The following is a 6,187-nucleotide window of genomic DNA, read 5'->3' as shown; positions in this document are numbered from 1 at the left end:
GCAACTTCTTATTGGTAATGTTTCTATAAACTCTGAAATGTACATAATTAGTACCATATGTCTGCTACCATAAACCTTAAATACTTTATAGAAAAGTTTATCACCTGCCAAACAGTCCTAATTTTGGCATATATATGCAAATTCCCAAAATTAAATACATTTAAAATTTAAAACTTTTAACAACCTTAACACTTGCTGCAGTGTTCATTATGACAGGTGCCTTGTATAGAACAATTGAATTCCTCCTCCTACACATCTCTTGAACAACAAATATCTGGAATTATTTTGTTTTTGACATGCCAGTCTTGACTTTATTCTTAAATGTGTGCTTATGTAAGAAATGCATGGTACTAACAGTTTGTTGTATTGCTAACAAAAAAAAAAAAAGAAATACATGCTTCTAAAATTTCACAAGAATTCTTTTGAACTTACTTTTTTTTGAATTGTCTAGTTTAAGAAAATCAATTACACTTTATATATAAAAAATGTTCTGTGCTCAATTAGGCAGCAAATACGCTAAAATTGGAACAATACAGAGAAGATTAGCATGGCCCCTGAGCAAGGTTGACATGCAAATTAGTGAAATGTTCCATATTTTTGCAACAACAGATGCTGGAGAGTATCTGGCCACAGGGAACTCTAGTGCATTCTTGGTGGGTGTGTAAACTTGTTCAACCACTTTGGAAAGCAGTATGGAGGCTCTTCAAAAGACTCCATATGAAGCTTTCCTATGACCCAGCAATCCCACTTATGGGCATTTACCCGAATGATCACAAACAAGACCATACTAAAACTACCAGCACAGCTATGTTTACTGCAGCATTATTTACAATAGCTGATATAGAGCCAACCCTGATGCCCCTCAGTAGATGAATGGATCAAGAAAATGTGGGTGTATATAAACAATGGAATGCTATGCCTCCATCAGAAAGAATAGTATCACCCAATTTGTTAGGAATTGGAAAGTCTTGGAAAAAAATTTATTAAGTGAAGTAAGCCAAGTCCAAAGAAACATAGGTCCCGTGGTTTCCCTTATTTTCAATAACTAATATATGTCTGAGATAAGCAGAATAAGTCAAAAGCTATGTGCATATGAGCAGATAAGATGATATTAAGGGAAATGAACCCTAAGACAGGGACACAAGTATGTTTTTTCTTTCTTGTTATTGTTTCTAACGTACTTATGATGTGCAATGTGATTTTTTTTTCTTTCTGTATATGTTCCTCCCCCACGCTATAACCCCTGTTTTCATTGTATTTGAAGTTGGTACACCTACATCCTGTGTATATGTTTCTCTAATTTGGTGAGGGGAAGGGAAATACAAAATGGTTAAATAGGGATACAGGTTAACTCATTGTAACAATGAGATGCACAAGACACTCTGTTGAAAAATGAACTTTACAATTTAGTCAGGGGGAGGGGGGAGGGGAGCGTATTTGTGGAGGTGGGAGGGAAGGGATGGTGGGAAGAGGGAACAATGCTTGTTAAGAAATGTACTCATTATTTGCTCCCATAAATGTGACACCTCTGTACAGTTTTTTTATAATAAAAATTGTATGAAAATGTTCTTATGTCTTGGTAGTGTAAAAATATCAGGAACAGAATAATGAAGGAATGTTGTAGACTGAGGTGAAGTCCATATAAAAATGTGCAAAACTGATGAGCGGTATATTGTGTTTTACATCATTTAAGTTACATTGAAAAAATAGGGAAGACCTAGAAGAATGAATTCTCTTTTTGATATCCTATCATAGTTCCTTAGCAGGATGAACTCTTTCCTCATTGTTGTAGAGGCATCATCAGATGAGAGGAACTGATTTTTTTTGTTGGCTTCCTTACATTTATTTGTCAGTTTATGAACTACTAGTTTATGTCTGAGACAAGAAGAAAAGGTCAGATAAGTTGATGCTAGATGAAATGAACCCCAAGATAAGTAGTCAAATGTTTTTTTTCTTTCTTGCAATTGTATTTAACATATTTATAAGATGATTTCTTTGTTGCTTTGTATGTCTGTCCCCCACGGTATAATCCCTGCTTTCATTGTATTTGATGTTGTTATAATTTGTGGAGTGGAAGGGCAAAAACAAACCGTTTAAATACTGATATAGGTGGACCTATTACAACAATGAGTTGGACAAATCCTTATGTTGAAAAACGAACTTTCCAACTTTGGCAGGGTAGGGAAGGTAGAAGGATGGGAAGGGGAAACAAAGGAGGTAGCAGCAATGCTTGATAAGAAATGTACTAATTGCCTTGCCAATGTAATTTTAACTCCTCTGTACAGTATTTTCACAATAAAATTTTTTAAAAAAGAAACTAAGGGAAATTAGACACACAGGCTTTGGAAAGTGTAAGGTCTGCTCCTAGATGGCAAGCAGACTCCACCCTCCTCGCAGCAAATTTTGTACCCAGTACTTGCGTTATCTAGGCAACTGGCACAAATGGAAGAGGTCACATCTGCATCTGCTGAGGTGACATCTGAATTTGATGTGGCCACAAATTTCTCCGCCCATAACTTAGATAAGGTCTAGCTCAGGCCCAGATGACCTTTCTCTGCTCTTTTATAGCTCTTTCTCATCTCTTTCCTTCTCTTCTCTTTCCCAGGTCTCTTCTCTTTCCTCGCTCTCTCTTTCCCACCTTTCCCAGATGGTCTCTATTCTAGCTCTTTTCTAGCTCTTTTCTAGCTCTTTTCTCTCTCTTTCTCAGCTCTTCAAGCTCTCTTTCCCAGGCCTTTCCCCACCACGTTGAGGACCAAGATGGTCTGGTGTCAGCTGGAATGATGAATAAACCTACTCCTTACCTGAATACCACGTACATGCTGCTGTTCTTCCTTAGCTAACTCTTTTTAAAATCCTAACAGAAAATGACCATTTAGGATGAATGATATTTGATTTTACAATCAGAAAAATGTTTAAAAAATTATATAGATATAAAATACTCCAAAAGATTTATTCTATGAATCTATCCCTTGGAACAAATGATACGAAGTTGATTAATGTATTTTACGATAATACATATATTCACATACCTATTTATGTTCACATAAATTTCACTTAAACAACAATTAAATGACTATATTTCTACCATCTACTTGGAGTATACTTAAATCTCTAAAAATGACTATGCTGCTGCTATAAACAGCAATTCCCCAATTGTCCTCCACAGAGGGCATCCACAGCGTACTTTGTGATAGGGCCAAAGCCTGAGTCAAGAAACTTCCCAATGGTGCCCAGTGGGTAAACTGTTTTGATTTGGTTTAAAGAAAACTAAAAAGAAACATTATTAATACCTTGCTCTTTCGTGATATGGAGACCACCTATGAGAAAGAGTTCCTACCTTGCTCTTCAACACAGTTGTAATGAAAAAGGAAGGGACAAGACTGTGAACTTACGATGCACAGAGTTGAGTGCCATGCGGAGTCAAGGCGGACCATTAGTCGAGAAACAAGGAGTTGCAAGTCTAACCCACAAGACACGGCAACATCAGGCAGGCCATAGGCAGTGACAGTGAATTTGTAGCCCCATTCATTATTACTGCTGTCAGAATGAAAGAGCACCATCCTTAAACGTCACGTTCTAGAGAGAAAAAAAAGTCATGTGGTCAACAAGATGGAAGGAGGCAACAACTCAGCAGTTAAGTATATTCTTTTTGACTCAAAAAAATCTTAAAAGCGGTCTCCATTTCTATAAGTTCAAAATGATTAAGGGAGAAATGTACACAGATGATACCAAAACACAAAACTCACAACTACATTTAGAAAGCAGAATTAGTAGAAAACTGCTGCTCAGCTTTCTAAAACTCAAGTGACTATCTGCTCAACCAGTGATCACTGGCTCAGTTCTTTGTTCTCAACCAAGACCCTTGATAGGAGAGAGAAGTAAACAGTCTGAAGCAGGCTGCAGCCCAGATATTAAACAGATCTGTCAGCCGGGCTCCTAGCTTTCACCATGGTTTAAGTCTTTCTCTTGGATCCACTGGCCCTTCTGAACTCAGAGATTAACAGCTCTTTAATTTATTCTGGACAACACTGGTATTAGCAAATTTCTTATGAAGAGCCAGATAGTTAAATTTTTAGCTTTTGTAGGCTGCATAATCTCTACTGCAACTGTTCCTTTCTACAAGTAGAGTATCAAAGCAACCCTTAGAAATATGGGTGTGGTTACATTCTAGAAATGTGCCAGTATTAAGGTTTGTACTTAGAGCTTTGAGTATTTTTCAGCTATTTTGCTCATGGCTGTCATTCTACCATTCAAGCCATGTCTCCACTCTGGCTTTTTGCTGGTTGAGATAGGGCTATCTTAGATTTGTCTACCTAGGCTAGCTTTAAATCTTATTCCTCAAATATCAACCTGCTGAGTAGCTAGGATTTTGAACAATATGACCATGAGCCACCAGAGCCTAGCTAGTCCTTCTCTTTCTACACACCATACCATTATTGCTCTAAAGTTGGAAAAAGGACAAGAATTGCTACAGAAGTACTTATTTACCTTGTTTGGGGAATATGACTTACCTTAGGCCACTTATAAGTACCAACTTTGTGTCAGTGTGTCTTCCCACCTCTAGAGTCTGTAAATTCTAGATAATCATACCTGTGAAGGCATAATCTCTATTATATTCTTTCTCTTGTTTTTGATCCACTATTGCTTGGAAGAAAAAACATGTGAGTCTTAGCGCTTTTTGGTTTCACACCTCTCATCAAATTCCACTTCAAAATAGGTTGCCCTTGGGCTAACAAAGACAGATACTTCATGGCAGTTATTTTCATAGTTATAGGCAGATTTCTTGGACCATATATGTAATACCACAGGCTGTTCCTGCTGCCAGGTCTCAACATCCAGTAGGCAGACAAATGAGTAAGAGAAAATTCCAGATATTACTACACAACCAACTGTCAAAATAAACTATCAGTGCTGTAGATCACAGGCTTTGACAGCCCTGATGAAATTTTATACAGGCTAATCTGATTTTCCTGTCTACGCAGAGATCAATAGACATCTATCACTTAGCAGAAGTGCATTAGGATTATACTTTAGGGACTCATGCTTTTATCTTTTAGCAGTGACACAACTATTTTTAAAAATAAGTATTAGTATGAATTCCACTGGAGAAAAACACTGAATTAAAAGTTTAAAGAGCTCACATTTTTACTTAGGACCTTGGCATGTCTAAGACCACTCTTTTTTTCCTCTAAAAAATAAAGTTTTCTTTTTAGCTCATGATTCTAATCCTAGTTACCCAGGAGGATGAGATCTGAGGATTGCAGTTTGAAGTCAGCTTTGTCAGGAAAGTCTTATCTGTAATTAAAAGCCAGAAATAGGTCAAGTGGTAGAATGCTAGTCTTGAGAAAAAGGGGCTAAGGGATAGTGCCCTGGCTCAGAATTCAAGCCCCAATACTGGCAAAAAAAAAAAAAAAAACGATTAAGATTGGATGCTGTGGCTCAAGTGGTAGAGCACTGGCTTTGAGCTGAAAAGCTCAGGAACAGTGCCCAGGCTCAGTTTAAGCCCCACAACCAACAAAAACATCAGGGTTGGAGGCATGGATTAGTTGGTTGGTAGTGCACTACCCAATGAGCCAAAGCAACAGGTACTAAGTTTGAGTTCCAGTCTTACACCAAAAAACAAAATGAGAAAATAAAAAAGATCTGCTAAATGTACATGCCCTTTCTATTACCATCAGGCAGTTATGAAACTCAAAAAGACTGTGAACAAATCTTATATAATAAAAATTAAGTATGGGAGATAATTCTTTTAAATACTAAACCTTCTTATTTGTCTTTCCATGTACATTTTCTCTTTTAGACTTCATTTTTTGTGTGTGTGTGCCTGTCATGGGGCTTGAACTCAGGGTCTTGGTGCTCTCCCTGAGCTTTTTCATTCAAGACTAGCACTCCACCACTTGAGCCACAGCTCAAGCCTACCCCTCCTCATTAGCCCCCCTCCCCCCCAACTGGTTATTTGGAAATAAGAATCTCACAGGCTTTCCTGCCTGCACTGGCTTCAAATTGAGATCCTCAGATCTCAACTCCTGAGTAGTTAGTATTACAGGTATGAGCTACAAGCACCTGGCTAGACAAAAGTTACAGTCTTTATTTACATAGATTTTATGTAACTTAATATAACCTAAAATGATTGGATAAATGATTGGATAAAATGATTGGATATACAGCTTTTTGGCCTCCTTTCTTG

At 37.4% G+C, this 6,187-nt stretch overlaps 1 non-coding gene across 1 annotated transcript; it reads left to right on the top strand.

Moving 5' to 3' along the window:
* Positions 1-492: 492 nt before the first annotated feature.
* Positions 493-599, top strand: LOC138835417 (U6 spliceosomal RNA). Its single transcript, XR_011374604.1, has one exon. It is a non-coding gene; the product is annotated as a U6 spliceosomal RNA (small nuclear RNA).
* The last annotated feature ends 5,588 nt before the right edge of the window (positions 600-6,187 follow it).

This window comes from Dipodomys merriami, unplaced genomic scaffold (genome assembly GCF_024711535.1).
Source record: "Dipodomys merriami isolate MVZ:Mamm:240054 unplaced genomic scaffold, mDipMer1.0.p SCAF_2374, whole genome shotgun sequence".
Taxonomy (NCBI): Eukaryota; Metazoa; Chordata; class Mammalia; order Rodentia; family Heteromyidae; genus Dipodomys; species Dipodomys merriami.
Note: the sequence above shows the minus strand (reverse complement) of the source record. Positions and strands in the feature narration are given on the sequence as shown.